The 15,513-nt window shown below is 39.6% G+C and overlaps 1 protein-coding gene across 1 annotated transcript in view; it reads left to right on the top strand.

The window, feature by feature from the left end:
* The window catches only part of CDH11 (cadherin 11), a 130,028-nt gene that overhangs the window by 12,938 nt on the left and 101,577 nt on the right, over positions 1 to 15,513 (top strand). Inside the window, exon 2 of the mRNA XM_049786353.1 lies at positions 12,663 to 12,785. The gene's annotated coding sequence lies outside the window, so the exon portion shown is untranslated. The remainder of the gene's footprint in view (positions 1 to 12,662; positions 12,786 to 15,513) is intronic.

Raw genomic sequence — 15,513 nt, 5'->3', positions numbered from 1 at the left:
CCTGTCAGTTTTTCCTTTAAGGCTGTTTTATCATGTGTGAAGTTTCTGAGTTGTTTATCCATGAAGCTATATATATTTTCCTTCAAACTTCAATGTGAGTCAGGCTGCATTCAGTATTCTCGGTGAGGCATTCATTTCATTTAGTCTTGTCACAATATCCCACCACTGTCTTCTGGCCTTGAGAGTTTCTTGTGATATGTCTGCTGTAAGTCTTAGGGACACTCCTTTAAATGTAATTTTCCATTGTGATCTTGCTGCTTTCAGTATTCCATCTCTATCTGTGGGATTTGTCATTGTAAAGAGGATGTGTCTTAGGGTGTTTTTCTTTGGGTCTCTTTTAGCTGGTACTCTTCAGGCATGCAGGATTTGATTGCATGTAGTCTTTAACTCTGGGAGTATTTCTTTGATGATGTCTTTGACAGTTGATTCTTCCTGGACATCTCCTACCTGGGTCTCTGTGACTCCAATGATTCTTATGTTGTTTCTGTTGAGTTTATCAAAGACTTCTATTTTCATTCCTTGAGTACTTTTTCCATTTTGTTTGTTTGTCTTAAGGTTCTTTTCCAATTTCTTCTGTTGTGTTGAGTTTTTCTGCATCACATCTTCCAGTACTCGGATTCTCTCCTCAGCTACTGATACCCTGCTGTCGAGGCCATCCATTGAGGTTTTCAGTTGAGCTACCGTGTTTTTCAGATCTGTTATTTCAGTTTGGAGTTTTCTGATTTCTTTCTTTGTGTTCTGTTCATATCAATCTATGCTTTCTTTGAGTTCTTCAAACATCTTTTATATTGCTATTTTAAGCTCCTTATCCAAGAGGTTAATCAGGTGGTTGGAATTTATTAGGTCATCTGAGTTTTCATCTTCACTCTCTGTGCATGGTGTTTGCCTTCGAGGTTTCCCCATTGTCATGCTTGCAGCGTGGTTTTTCCTGTGTATTGTGGTGGGGTTTATTGGTTAGAAAGAAGCCACGTTCTTCTGCTGCCTCTAGTTTACAGTTTTTTGGGGGTGCGCTCCCTAGGCCTCTGTGGAGACCTTCAGGGATTCAGAAACACAGGCAGACAGGCACAGGAGCAGTTTCCCTTGAAGTCCTCAGAGTTGACTGAATTCTTAACACAGAAAACATGTAAGTTTTCGATGATGAATTTCCTAACTATTGGCATGTCCCAGGATTTAGGAATCTGTAATGTGCACAGTCACAACAATGATTAGTGGATCTTGTGATCTGACCTTGTCCTCAGCCCCTCCAGGTTCTGTGAGGTATTGAGCTGTGAATTTGACAGGGAACTCTTCAGGCAATAAACAGAGCCTTCCATGCATGGTGCTGGAAACCCCAATTTTCCTTCCATGCCATTCCTACAATGGCTGAGTTTCCTGGCAAGATCTGGTATCTTTACTACTTGACCTTGATTCTCCATTTTGATCTCTGCCTCTTAATCTCTCTGAGAGTTCTGGGAGAGATCTCCCCTTGGTTTGTGGCCTGGTCAAGGTTCTCAGCTCTCTGTGAGGTGATTAATGTGTCAGGTACCAAGCTGGTCCATCCTATCCCAGGTTCCAATTGAATAAGAGGATGGAAGCTCTAAACATGTATCTATCCTTCAAACTCTCTCCAGTGCCAAGAGAGCTGCAGAAGTTTAGGGAGGAGATCAGGAACTACTATGCCAATGACCAAATTCTGTGAACCAAAATATTGAAGAACTTTATGATCATCACAATCCAATTCATCACCCATTGTAAAATTATGTTTTATTTTTTCAATTTTTTGGGGGGAAAAGTTTGGTTATACACTAAGTATGGTCAGGATACTCCTGATTTTATGCTCAATGTGACCTCTACAGGTGGCCAGGACCCTATATATACCAGGGATCAAATTAGCAATGCTGGGGCCGGGCGGTGGCGCTAGAGGTAAGGTGCCTGCCTTGCCTGCGCTAGCCTAGGACGGACTGCGGTTCGATCCCCCGGCGTCCCATATGGTCCCCCAAGCCAGGAGCGACTTCTGAGCACATAGCCAGGAGTAACCCCTGAGCGTCACCGGGTGTGGCCCAAAAACCAAAAAAAAAAAAAAATTAGCAATGCTCACATGCAAGGCCTTTTCCTCTACTCTTTTTCTCACTCTCTCTCATTGTCTCTCTCTTGCCCCCAACAATCACTTTCTAATTTGATGGCTTAGATATGTAGTTTGTTTATTTTTATAGAGGGTGTTCAAAATATGAGTGGTAGAAATTCATTAGCTCTATTGAAAATATTTTTATATCAGAGGGACCTAGATCTCAGAGTCAAGAATGCACAATGAAAACCTGCCTAAGGTCTGAGCTTGTCTTGCATGTGGCCAACCTGTGGTCAATCCCCAGCACCATACATCGACCTTTAGTATGATCCCTGAGCACAGAGCCAAGATTAAGCCCTGAGCACTGCCAAATATGGTTGAAAAGTTGAAAAAAGAAAAGAAAGAAAATCTACTTAGGTACCGACTATGACTGTTTTTTTCTGACACCATAAAAAAGATTTGATGAGTGAGACTTGATAAATCTAACAGCAGAAACCCTTCTAGACCTCTAATTATATTTTAAATAGGGCCATTTTTCTGCCCGGTCCTACTCATAATTAAAGTTCAGCTTTATATGATGACCTGAATCCACAATTGCCCACAATGTTGTTTCCTCTTTTCACCCTCAGCTTACATTAATGGCATTGAGGAAGTGTGCTTTACATGTACCATTTCAAGATCTTTTGAAAGGTGAAAGAAGGAGAGAGAGAGAGAAAGAGAGAGATAGAGATAGAGAGAGAGAGAAAGAGAGAAAGAATGAATCCTGGGGAAGCATACAAAGAAAATTTCTTTGAAATTAATATGGGCAAACACTTTTTCTGAAGCAAAGAAATGCAATTCGCTCAAAACAGGGAACCATACTGTCAGGGAAACATTTTACTTTTCTTGTCCCCTCAATATGAACACACTGGACTTAGTGAGGCACAGTGAGGATATAAACATGTTTAGTGATCCTTTTCACAGGGGCTGGCACCTGTCAGCCCCTCCAAAGCCAAATTCACCTTTGTGCCTACAGACCATTTCTTGTCAGTCATTGCCTGCAATGGTATGCCCACTGCTGGCCCTCCTAATGTTTGCATACAGAAAGGTTCATAATTAAGGACTCAACTTTCAATCTATGATCTTATTCAAAAACTATTTTGATGGCCAGAGGATTAGCACATACTTTATATGCAGGAGGTCCATTCAGTGCTTGGCACTATATGGTCCTCTGGTACCACAGAAAGCAACTCCCAGCATAGAGCTGGCAAAGCCACCAACCAGGAGTGCCACATGTGTTCTCCAAACCAAAAAGAGAAAAATGCTATAACTGTCTGATATATTGTGAGCAAGAAAACATTTATGCATCTTTCCCTGTGTAGGAAGAGTGAAATAACAAAGTGGCATTTTGTTTTTAACTTAATTTTACATTAAAAATGGACAGTCCCACTTAATTCTGAGAAAACTTGTTTTGCTTCCTCTGAACATCAGGGACCTAGAGAGAATGGTTAACTCAGTCATCAGTCTTATTTACCAGGAACAGTGTGCCTTATTTATATAAAAACTGGAAGGCTGTTTTGCACAAAGCAAAATGTGTATGTGTGTGTGTGTGTGTGTGTGTGTGTGTGTGTGTGTGTGTGTTCTTGTGTGTAAAACACTTCTCTAACTTTGTAAATCTGAGTTTTAAATAAGTTTGTTTCTTGGTACTGTGAAGTTTCCCAGATTTGCCAGAATGTTAAGAGATACTTTCTCTGGCTTTGGCCATGATCAAAGATCTTTGCTGTTCTTTTCATTTGGGTGCACTTTCTCTGTTCAGTAGTTTGGTAAAGTGATGGAGTCCTTAGCCATGTTTTAAAAATCATTGAACTACTTCCTTAAGTGAGTGTCCTAATTTATTTCTTTAAAAAGCAATTAAATGTAACTGTTGGATGAATTGCTATATTTTCAATCTGTGTCCAAATTCTGGCTTTCCTGCATAATGGTTAGGTGAATAGGGGCATGCTTATTTAAGTTGTAGTGCCTCAATTTCTTCCTTAGGAAATAAAGAAAATCGTTATACCCAACTTAGAAGGTTGTTTACAAATTAATTACTTATTTAGGAAAGAACTTAGTTCAGTATCTGGCACTTTGCAAACTCCCAATAAATATTGGCAACCATCTTTGCCTAGTTGGATTATATTGTGTGTACATAAAAAAAAATCCATGCTTGGGGCATTCAGAAGAGTTTTAAGAGTTTGTATCATGTGTACATGAGTATAATCCAGCTCTAAAATCCTTAAAGTTATTAAATGTTTCACGTGGCATCTAAAATATTTGGGAAAGATTGATCACACTGTTTTCAAATTTAGTACTTGCCCAACTCATAGATTTACTGTCAGTCTAGATTGTATCTTTGGGGTTATTCAGGCTTTTCTTTTTAAGAGCCCATTGTTTGTACCATAATAGTATATTTACTGATTTTAACCACTTTAGAAAACAAACCAATTAGTTCATCATTGCTAGTATCAAACCTGAATAATTTGACTAAAGTGAGGACAGCACGACAGTTCTTTAAAATTATATGAATCATACCTGTCAATTGACATCAAGAGATAAAAAGGGATCAGTCTTCAATGTTTTAAAATTTTAAACAACTTAGTTTTGCAACTGCTTTTTATATCACAAGTCAGCCCAGTTCTGTAAAATGTGAGCACAGAGTTGAAGATGCAATTTTTGACTTTGAGGAACTCCAAGCTCTATGCATTTAAACCAGAAAAAGCAGACAAAGCCATATGACAGAGGTCTACCTGGGGGGAATATCAAACATTGCCTCAGGATTGCAAGGTTATCTTGGAGTCCTTAGTCCATACTAGGCAGTGAGAGACAGAGAGTTTCATCCAAGCTTTATGGTCTGGGAATCATTACAAGGGACCCAGCATTGAGGCACCAGGGCACCAATGGCTGAGACCTGCCAGGTTGAGGGAATCAAAAGTCTCACTTAGGTAAATGAAGCTGTGGACAGGTGATTCAGGTGGAGGGATGAGCTGTGTAAATATCTAAACATCGAAGGTTGTGACATCGACAGACCTTGTATTGAAAAATGGACATTTTCCAGGGAGCTGGCATCCTAGAGATAAAAGGGGGCTGTCTGTTGGGCCCAGGGAATTATTTTAAAATATTGAGAGCTGGATTCAGTTTATTCATAGTAAAAGAACACAGAGCAAAATAAAATCAACTCCAGGAAAAGAAGTCAGGACCTGAGAAATAGTACAACAGATAGGGCAGTTGTCTTGCCTGTGGCCAATCTTAGTTCAATCCCAGGCACCCCTAAAGTCCCCTGAGCTAGAGCCAGGAGTAAGCCGTAACATTGTTGGGTGTGGCCCTCAAAAAAACAATCAAAAGAAGTCAGAAAAAGAAGTCCCTGTTCTCTTGGGACCAGTGTCCCATGAATTGTGTCACTTTTCTGAGAGCAATTCTCAGAAAACTTAAAAAGCAGCTTATTGCTTGCTATTTTTATGCCAGTCATTCCTGCTACAACTTTACCATTTGACCATAAAGGTCATCTTAATGCTTTAGGTCATTTTCCTAAATCAAAGTATTATTACTTTCATATTTTGTCTGCTTGCTATTATCCTCCCTCCCCCAAATAGAGTTTTTTAAAGTAAAATTGTGGAGATTTTAAGGTGAAATAAAATATGTTATGTCAAAGACTTAATGTTTTTTTTCTTAGTGTTCTCAGGATCTAGAACAATATAAATAAACTCTATGTGAATGATGGAAGATGTGCTTAGATTTTACTCCCCATATTGTGATGCCTTTTCTCATTTTGTTCTATTCTGTAGAGAAATCATCCTGGTAAAATGGGAAGAGAGGAACCTCTGGAGCAAAGGAAGTCTAGATTTGAATTCCCATTCCATTGCTAATTAGCTTTGTTAACTTGGGCGAGTTATTTAACTTCTCTGAGGTTTAATTCCCTTCTAAGAAGTAGGAATGGGATAAAACCCCTCCCCGTGCCATTGGAAAAGTTAATTAAAAGAAAAAAAGGCACATAGAAACATGGAAGCAATCTATATGGGGGAGAAAGTGTAGGTAATAGGCATTCAAAAAACCCGGAAACTTTCAGCCAGGCAGTTGTTAATATGTTCAAGGAGAAAAAGCAAAACTCCATCATTTGTACAAGAAAAAGGAATAAAATGTCGAATAGCGGGAAGTTTGCTCATATGCTAGATGACTGTTTGTTTATTCATTTCCCAAAGATATCACAAAGGCTGTGAATATTTATTTAGTTCTGCTCCCAATAGCCTTTCTAATAGGGAATTATTTGGGTACAACGAAAGACATTTGTAAATGCGGCTGATAAGACTGGCATTGGACAAGGAGTGTTTTGTTGGACACAGGAATTCTATTGTCCCTGGCTTCAGTTGTCAAGTGCCCGGGGAACCCAGAATTTATGGTGGCAGCACAATGGGCCTTTCAGGGCCCAGGGAAAGAGCTGTGAGATTCCGCTACCCGGCTTTTCAGGGCTTCTAATCTTTTTATCGGCCCCAGACAATGCCGGATTCAGCTGCTGCTTGCGCCTCCTGACTGTCCATTGGCCGGCAGGTATTGTGCGGTAATTACCATGGTGACAATGGCCTCTCTCTAAGCCCGTGCATTGGTGCTATGGAAAACGCCAAGGTTGTCACTTTGTATTAGGTGCTTCGAAAGGCATAGCTTACTTAGCAAAACCACCAAAGAGAAATCAAGATAATCCTGTTCCAAGTTTGATTTAAAGGACCACTGTGTCAAATCCATTTGGAGCCCAAGATCTCTTTATGGATGTTTGCTTGTAATTACAGTCAGATGTTGCCTCTGGACAGGCAGTGGGGAGCTGGCCTTGGAGTCTTTGTAGAGAGGCCTGAGCACCAGGCAGCTGGCAGCCCTTGACTTCCCTGCGGGAGTGGAGCCGTCTGCTCAACTCTGGAACTTGGAGGCATCCCTGCCATTCTCCAAGACAGATTGCTCATCTGAGAAAAAAAATACCCTTAGATGAATATCAGCTATAAGTGACATGATCATATGTGAATATATACAAAGAGACTACATTAGTTTTATTCAAATGCTTATGTAGCTACTACAGGTCTGGGTAAATATATTTTTACTTTTTCACATTTTAGAAAAGCCTCATCTTTACCTTCTCCTCATTCCTGCTACTGATTTCAGTTTCTGCTCTGAGTGAGATATTTTACTAATTTATTCATCACAACAAATATTCTCTTCCTTTGACAATAACCAGGCAAACAGAAGTTATGGTGCCCACTTAACAAAAGGGAAACTGAGGCTCAGGAATTTTTTCTTGCCCAAAGTCAGACTAGTGTGGATGATACAAAGTTTATATTTTAAGTCTTGTTTCTTTACATTCAGTACCTTATCCCTTGCCTGGTCTTATATTTTTATAAAAATTCCTCATCTACCAATCTATGACAAAGCATGCATCGCCATATGGCTTTGGAACTTAGGGAATAACAGGAAAGATCTTCCAGAGTGAATATTAATTGAGTTTGTTCATCTCTTCAGAGGTGTTGAGAAAAATGTGACATTCAACGAAGAGGTCCAGTTTCCACAACAGCCCGTGCTACCTCTTCTTATGCCCAGAGAGTAAGGAAAATGCAGAAAAGGAACACACAGCTAACACAGCCAGGGGTGGCTTCTTTGTCACCAAGAGATTTCCAAAATGTGCTACTTTACTTGAAAATGGCACAATAATCTATAGACTCTAAGTCTATACCAAGCTCTTGGCAGCTCCCATGGGTGTTATGATACCAACGAGTGGGAGTGATGTGTGCTTGCACCCAGAGTCACAGGCACAATTTATTTTAAGAGAAGTAGGTTTTAGGTTTTATTGTGGGTTTATTGTGGATCAATGAAAAAAAATGTACTTGGTAGTCAACCACCTATTCTAGCTAGGTGTCTTCCTTGATCTATGTGCAGGGACATTGACCCCTTAGCTTCAGGTTCTTCATCTGAAAACTGGACTTGCCATTTTTTGAGCTTTTTTTTTTCTTTGAGTTTTGCTCTCCCTCAGTGGCAGTTCATTTTTTGAAAGCCACCCGACCTCTGCCACATCTCTGTTACATGCAGGCATTGTGTGCAGGCAATCTTGAAGCATGTAGTTTCTTTCGTTATGATTGAATTTTATTTTAATCACTATAATTTGTGATGCTGTTAATGAATGGGTTTCATATTTACAGTATTCTAAGACCATAACTTCTAACAGACTGACTGTTTTCCTTTACCATAGTCTCACAGGATACCCCTTAAATCCCATGCCTCAATATCTCTCTTCCATTATATTTTTGTTTGTGCTTTTGGTATCATTGAGGAATGCTCAGGGATTAGTCCTGACTCTACACTTAAAAATTACTCTTGGAAGTGTTCAAGGAACCATATGAAATGCCAGGGATTGGATCCAGGTTGGCCACATACAAAGCAAATATCTTATGTGTTGTACTATTGTTCCAGCCAAAACTTTGTTATAGTATTTTGGGTCAAACATTTTCAACTATTCCTTCCTCTGTGTTCCTGCACCCACCCCATCACTACTGCATGTTATTTTGTAGTGCCATTGACAATAAACTTATATGCATCTGAACAGATTCTAAAAGAAAGCCATCATGGCAATATTCAAACCAGGTGATTTAAAACAGAGGACAACAAAATGTATGGGCCATGGGGAAGGCCATAGCCCTGTGAGGATAGAACTAGCTAAGCATTTAGAGATCAGTGAACTGGGCCCGGAGAGATAGCACAGTGGCGTTTGCCTTGCAAGCAGCCTATCCAGGACCAAAGGTGGTTGGTTCGAATCCCGGTGTCCCATATGTCCCCCGTGCCTGCCAGGAGCTATTTCTGAGCAGAAAGCCAGGAGTAACCCCTGAGCACTGCCGGGTGTGACCCAAAAACCAAAAAAAAAAAAAAATAAGAGATCAGTGAACTGATTGTCATGATACCACTGCATCCTTCTTGATTTTTCTCCTTGATTTTTGCTACTCAAACCATTTCTCCTTCCCTCTTCACACCGTTGGCTACATGGTGTTCATTCTTTTTCTCTCTGAAAGAATACATAGTGTGAAGTTGCCCATTCCTCCAGAGACTGCATTGTAGGCAGCTGGCCACTGCAATGGAAGGGACTGGCAGGGGTGATGGTGCCACTTCTGTGGAGAACCTAAGAGGGAGCATCGCCCTTGAGAAATAAAGGGCAGCATGCCAGGAGGAGGTGGGGCCCTGCAATGCTGGATTGTATTTTCCTGGACAAGAAGAGAACACATGATGATAGGGCCGGGGAGAAAATGAGCATTTCTTTTAAGATCACCAGTGCAGGGAAAAAACAGGTCACCAGTGTGCCTGCCCAGTCGGCTGAGCCCTGGTGAATGCCTTTTTCTTTCAACTCTGTTAAAAGTATGAAAATGACTTAGATTTCATGTGCTCTTTTTTTTGTCTTTATTTCTTTTCATGGATACATGGTATACTTATTTGCCAGTTTTTGCCACAGAACTCAGAGTTCATTTATTTCACTAAAATCAGAACTTGAAGACGATTTACCCATCTAGTTTTTCTTTCTTTCAGAATCCTTTATTGTCTCGGCAAACATTTGGTAAAAATCATTTTGTAGGGAACATATAGCCGGGAGGTAAAGAATGATGGATCAAAGTAGTTCTATTCTTTTCTATATATATGTATATATATACATATATATTGAGAAGTGCACCTCTTAAATTATTATGATCATGATTACATTTTGTGAGAGCTGAGACATTCTTGACAGTGAACAGTGGACTCTGTGGCATTGGGGAATCAAACCTGAGATTCCTGTGTGCAAAGCATAAAGCTCTTGCTTTCTGGGCCCACCTTTCCCCCAACTTTTAAAAAGTCTATGTTTATTTACATATTTATTACTAATTGATAAGTCTGAAGACCACCAGTGGCATAGTCTACAGTACTGGATTCTGACTCTGTCATCTCTGAGCAAGAGTTGAAGGATGAAATGGGATAACAAAGACCAAAGGAGATTGTAATCTTTAAAGACAATACATTGGGAAAGTTGTGGGCAATTTGTGCTTCATTCCTGTTAATTGTATCTTAGGAATCTGTGTCAGAGTAGCTACTTATGATCACTTAAAAATGGAACAGATGATTTTATCTTGCTACCTCTAACTTTCGCTATTAATGAAGTAGAATCAGATGGTAGGATTGCCCCAAGTCTGGAGTGTATGGATGTCCAAGTGATATGTTCACTCACTACATGCCATCTCCAACACAACTTAGATAACTGGGCCCTCTCCATGTATCTTTTCTATGTGGTTGCCTAGTACTTTCTGAAAGTTTGGGGTTCTTATTCAACGTTTTCAACGAGAGACTCTATGCCCCCCTTTTTGGATTTCAGGATATTCAAGTTGGATTATATGTGAATATCACATAAGTAGGAGCTCACAGTATGAGAGTAAAGACCAACTGATAAGACCAGTAAGGCCCACAGAAAGAAAAAACATTAGAAATGGGATATGGTCAGGAAGAAAATGTCAAGGAAACTATTTAAGTATTTAAGTGTTGACCTAAGATCTGCTTCTCCCAGAATAAGTTTCCAGCCATGATGAGATTATTAATTTCTTATGCTAGCTCCTTGAATCGTATAGTTTTAATTTGCTGGATTCTGTTGATCTCCAGGGAGAGCTTGTATTCATACTGAAAGAAGCTAGAAAGAGGCCTATTTGGAGATGTGACTACTTGCATTGGAAGGTTCATTTACAGAGACTGGCTACCATGTGTAACCTGGTTCTAAGTGAGCCTTTTTATATCCTTTAAGTTCTAATAACTAAGTTATTTTTTTCCATGACTTCGTCCACTTCTGGGGATGACTTCCTTCTGGACCTCCTGGGATAACTAATACTAGGGATTGCCCTTGCCAAGAGAGGTTGCCACGAATAAATTAAATAAAAAAATAAATAGATAAGCACTTTGTCTTCACACGCTTTGTGAAGAAGAGTTTTTTGATGTCTTATCATGGTTAATGTTTTAGAGGAGCTATCTAATGTTGAAGAACTATTAAACTGAATCAAGATGAGATCATCAAAAGTGGGTTTGGAAATTAAGGAATTCCCGTCTATCAAGTTAGAGTAAGAAACTGTGACTTCTTTGCTACAGGCTGAGTTGATCCTAGAAGGTGCAGGGTGCCTTTCTGCTGTTATATTCATGAATCTCTGCCAGCCATCACTTTCCTTGGTTCAGTTTTTAAAGAGGACAGCTGTTCAGATACTTCAGATTCTTCTTTTCATTCATTCAATAAATACATAGCACCCAGCTGTTCTGGGCCAGGAAATGCATCAGACACTTTGGGAGCTAGGAAGATGAATCAGAGCAGAAACTGACAGAACACTTCGGCACCTCCCCACTTCTCTACCTCCTCCCATCCCAGACACATACAGAAACCCCTAAGTGTGGTAGACTGGAAGAGTGGGAAGAGGGAATGGGCATGGAGTCATTATAAGGAATATTCGCTCTGCCAGCATCATGCTCTGGTCTACTGGTATGCTACCGACACCTCCTATCACCAGCAATTCCACTGTCTTTCTGCCTGGAGCCTGTCATCTCATAATGATAACTCCAAACAGTGTTTTTCTTGGAGGGGAATCTCACTGTGTATTCAGTCGTTGTGTGAGTTCTATCAGGATCTGGCTCAGAAACTTCCTTCTCCACGTCAGTTGTTAGAATTTGTTCATATTGGTTGTATGTAATTAGAAGTTGAATAAATGATTGCTTCAATTTTTGTTATCCAAGTGCATGGTGCACCTATGTTGAATTATACAATAATTTTATGCTTTTAAATACTCAATGCTGATCATTTGTGAGTATCTCTTTTTTCTTCCCATGTCTGGATTTTTTTTGATGAAGCAAGAAAGACTTTTTGTTGTTGTTTTGTTTTGGTTTGGTTTTGGGGCCTCACCAGGTGACACTCAGGGATTAATCCTGGCTTTGCACTCAGAAATCTCTCCTGGTTTGAGAAACCATATGGGACTCTGAGGATAGAACCCAGGTTCTTCCTGGGTCAATCGTGTGCAAGGCAAATGTTTCACTGCTGTGCTATCACTCTGGCCCCATAAGAAAAAAAGTTTTTATTGAAACTTATTTATAAATATGTGAAGTGAGAGAAGGGGAAAAGTATATAGTTGAGCGAGAGCACAGGCTTCTCCAGAATGGAAAGAAGCAAGCAAAGTAACAAAGACAAGCAAGTGAGATGCACAGTTCAATGGAAATAAATAAGTTCAAGGGAGAATACAAGCTTGAAGAGCAAGCTAGTGTTGGGATGATTAATTCCTTTTTCCTTTTTTTCAATTTTTTGGGAAACCACACCCAAGAAAAATTAGGGCTTACTCCTGCCTCTGCACTCACAGATCCCTTTTAGTAGGACTCTAGTGACTATTTGAAGTACCAGAGATCAATCCTGGGTGACCTGTATACACTGCAAATTCCTTACTAATTTATCTTTTCAACCCCCTATAAATTATTAATTCCTAAGAGCAAAGTTTAATGTAAACCACTTGATACACCTTGAGTCTAAAATTATATCAGTGTATTCATAAATATAAAAAGCCCTTCAGGTTACTAACAGTCCGTTCCTTTGTTGCAGAAATTCCTGTCTTTTCTGTTCTGTGGCACTGTGAAGCTCTTTGCTGTTACCAGTTGTTGACTGTCAATCAGATGGGTGGAGTGTGTTACAGAAATTGGCAGCAAGTATCCAATGGGTGAGAAGGTAAGATGGGCCAGACTCATTGAGTAATTCCAATGTTTCTATCATGTCCAGATGGAAAGTGTGCTTTCAAAGTCCCTTGTCCTGACTTCCTTGAGTTATTTGAGACTTCATTTCATGTAAATGAAACTGAGGGGAAGAGAAGACTTTGAGGAATATGTGTATTCTCTTTGTTGGGTTCTCTTCATCAAACATCTCTGATATGTTGGACAGCAATGCTTGCTCTTGTTTTATTTATGTATAAAAGATCCAGAGGGTGAAGAAAGAGCCCAAGGGAAAGAAACTTTACAAAGAACATAGGGGCCCTACTCTGTTTATCTCCTCCGTCTGATTCGGATAGGTATCTATCTACAAGGATATTCAAATATCTAGATAGTAATTTGAGAACTTTTATTGAAGAAATTTTAAATAATTGCAAAGTATAGAAATAGAATTATAGAATTTTTTACAAGTATAGATTAATTCAGCCAATGTGTCTGCACACGTTAGCTTTTGAGACTTCTCTATCCTAATGGTTCTACCATTCCTGCTGAATGTCTAACAGGGACCTTTGATGAGAAGCAAAATTATAGTACATATTTAATTGTCTGAACTATACTTTGTCCCAAATGTCACATTTCAGCAGTAGCATCAATATTCATCCAGAGGAATTGGGAAAATAGTACAATTTAAGGTGTTTACCTTGCACACAACTGACCCAGGTTCATTACCTACAGGCATTGCCTATAGCACCAATAGGAATGACTCCTGAGTATAGAGGCATGATTATCCTCTAAGAATTGTCGAGTGTGGCCCCCCAAACCAAAACACAAATGAACAACAAAAACTAACATTCACCCAGCATAAGAAAATGGTAAGGACTCTAGTCCTTTACCTCCAATGGAAAGTGATTCCTCTTGAGCACAATTGATTTTACCCTGATTATCTCTGACAATTCTATCTTTTTCTTCTAATTGCCACCTTCCCAATGCAGACCCCTCCTTTCCAGTTTACTGCAGCGACCACCAAACTCTGAGGTCTGCTTCTCGCTAAGAAGCTCCAGCACAAATTCATCTTCCTTTTATACCCTGACAGCTATCTTTCTGTCCACGTGTTACATTTCTTCCCCATGGTCGTCCCTTTTCATATCAGAGATCTGAACTGTGTAGCAAACTTCTAAGACCATTTCATCGTTTCACTACTCTTGTGCTCAGTGAATCAGAACTATCTCTCTTCATACATAGCTCACCATCTGGTGAGCTCATCATGCTCAACACCCTGCTTGTTTATTTTATGGCACCACCCTCATTACCCCTGGTCTGGGAAATTCCCAGAATTTCTCTCCATTTGTGCACATATAAATTTTATATCTTTTTTAGACCTTTTACTCTCTCCAGAGCTGTCTGATTTCCTAAGACTTATTTCTTCATGTTTTAGAGAGATTCAAAACTCTATTATAATAGAGATTATAATCACATTAACTAAGGTTTCTACAATGGGTGGTAATTTTCAATTTCATTATCTTCCCAGCTAGACCTGGAGGGTCTTGAGAGTAAGATGGACTTATTGGACCACCACACTCCCAGTTGTCAGCACTGTATCTAACCCAAAGTGATGTTCTCAATAAGTGATGCTTAAACATAGGCACATAGTTTTTGGTTTTTTTTTTGGGGGGGGGGGCACACCCGGTAATGCTCAGGGGTTACTCCTGGCTATGTGCTCAGAAGTTGCTCCTGGCTTGGGGGACCATATGGGACACCGGGGGATCGAACCGCGGTCCGTCCAAGGCTAGCGCAGGCAAGGCAGGCACCTTACCTTTAGCGCCACCGCCCAGCCCAGGCACATAGTTTTTAAGCATATTTAATTTAATTAATTTTTTTCTGAGTTGCATTTTTTAAATTAATTTCTTTATGTAAGCACCATGATTACAAACATGTCTATAGTTGAGTTTTAGTTATATAAAAGGACACCCCCTTCAACAGTGCAACATTCCCACTACCAATGCCCCCATTTCTCTCCTCTAACACTCCCTGCCTGTATTTGAGATAGGCATTCTATTTTTCTCATTCACTGTCTTTAAGCATATTTTAAATAGGAGATGAAGATGTGAGGGAAGCTGAGGTGGTACTAATGTTTCTCCGGAGAGAAAAGTCAGTCTAATGACAGCTATCAGATATGAGCGCTTACTATATATCTGCTCAAAAGGACTTTAAAACTACCATCAATTTCCTCAGATCTAGAAAATTTTTCTTTTTTTTTTCCTTTAGTTTTTGGGTCACACCTGGTAGCGCTCAGGGGTTACTCCTGGCTTTACACTCAGAAATCGCCCCTGGCAGGCTCGGAGACCATTTGGGATGCTGAGATTCAAACCACTGTCCTTCTGCATGTAAGGCAAATGCCTGTCTCCATCCTATCTCTCCAGCCCAGGATTTTCTAAATGAGAAAACTGAGATTTAAAGATAAGTTATTACCTTAAGTTTTAGCCTGGGATATTACTCCTCCCTGAGAAACTTGACTTTGTTTTTTTTTCAGGAATTATTTTTTAATTTTATTTATATCATGCACTTTTGATTTTTTATGATGTTTTTAAAAGAATTGGAGAAACAAAATTTTCTAAAGTGTTTAAGTAGGGAGAATTTTGAAGCATTGGTGATGTGAATGTTGCACTGGTGAAGGGGGGTTTTCTTTATTTACATGACTGAAACTCAACTAGAATCATATTTGTAAACAAGATGTTTTTTTTTTTTTTTTT

The sequence above is a fragment of the Suncus etruscus genome, chromosome 14 (assembly GCF_024139225.1).
Source record: "Suncus etruscus isolate mSunEtr1 chromosome 14, mSunEtr1.pri.cur, whole genome shotgun sequence".
In the NCBI taxonomy this organism is placed as follows: Eukaryota; Metazoa; Chordata; class Mammalia; order Eulipotyphla; family Soricidae; genus Suncus; species Suncus etruscus.
Note: the sequence above shows the minus strand (reverse complement) of the source record. Positions and strands in the feature narration are given on the sequence as shown.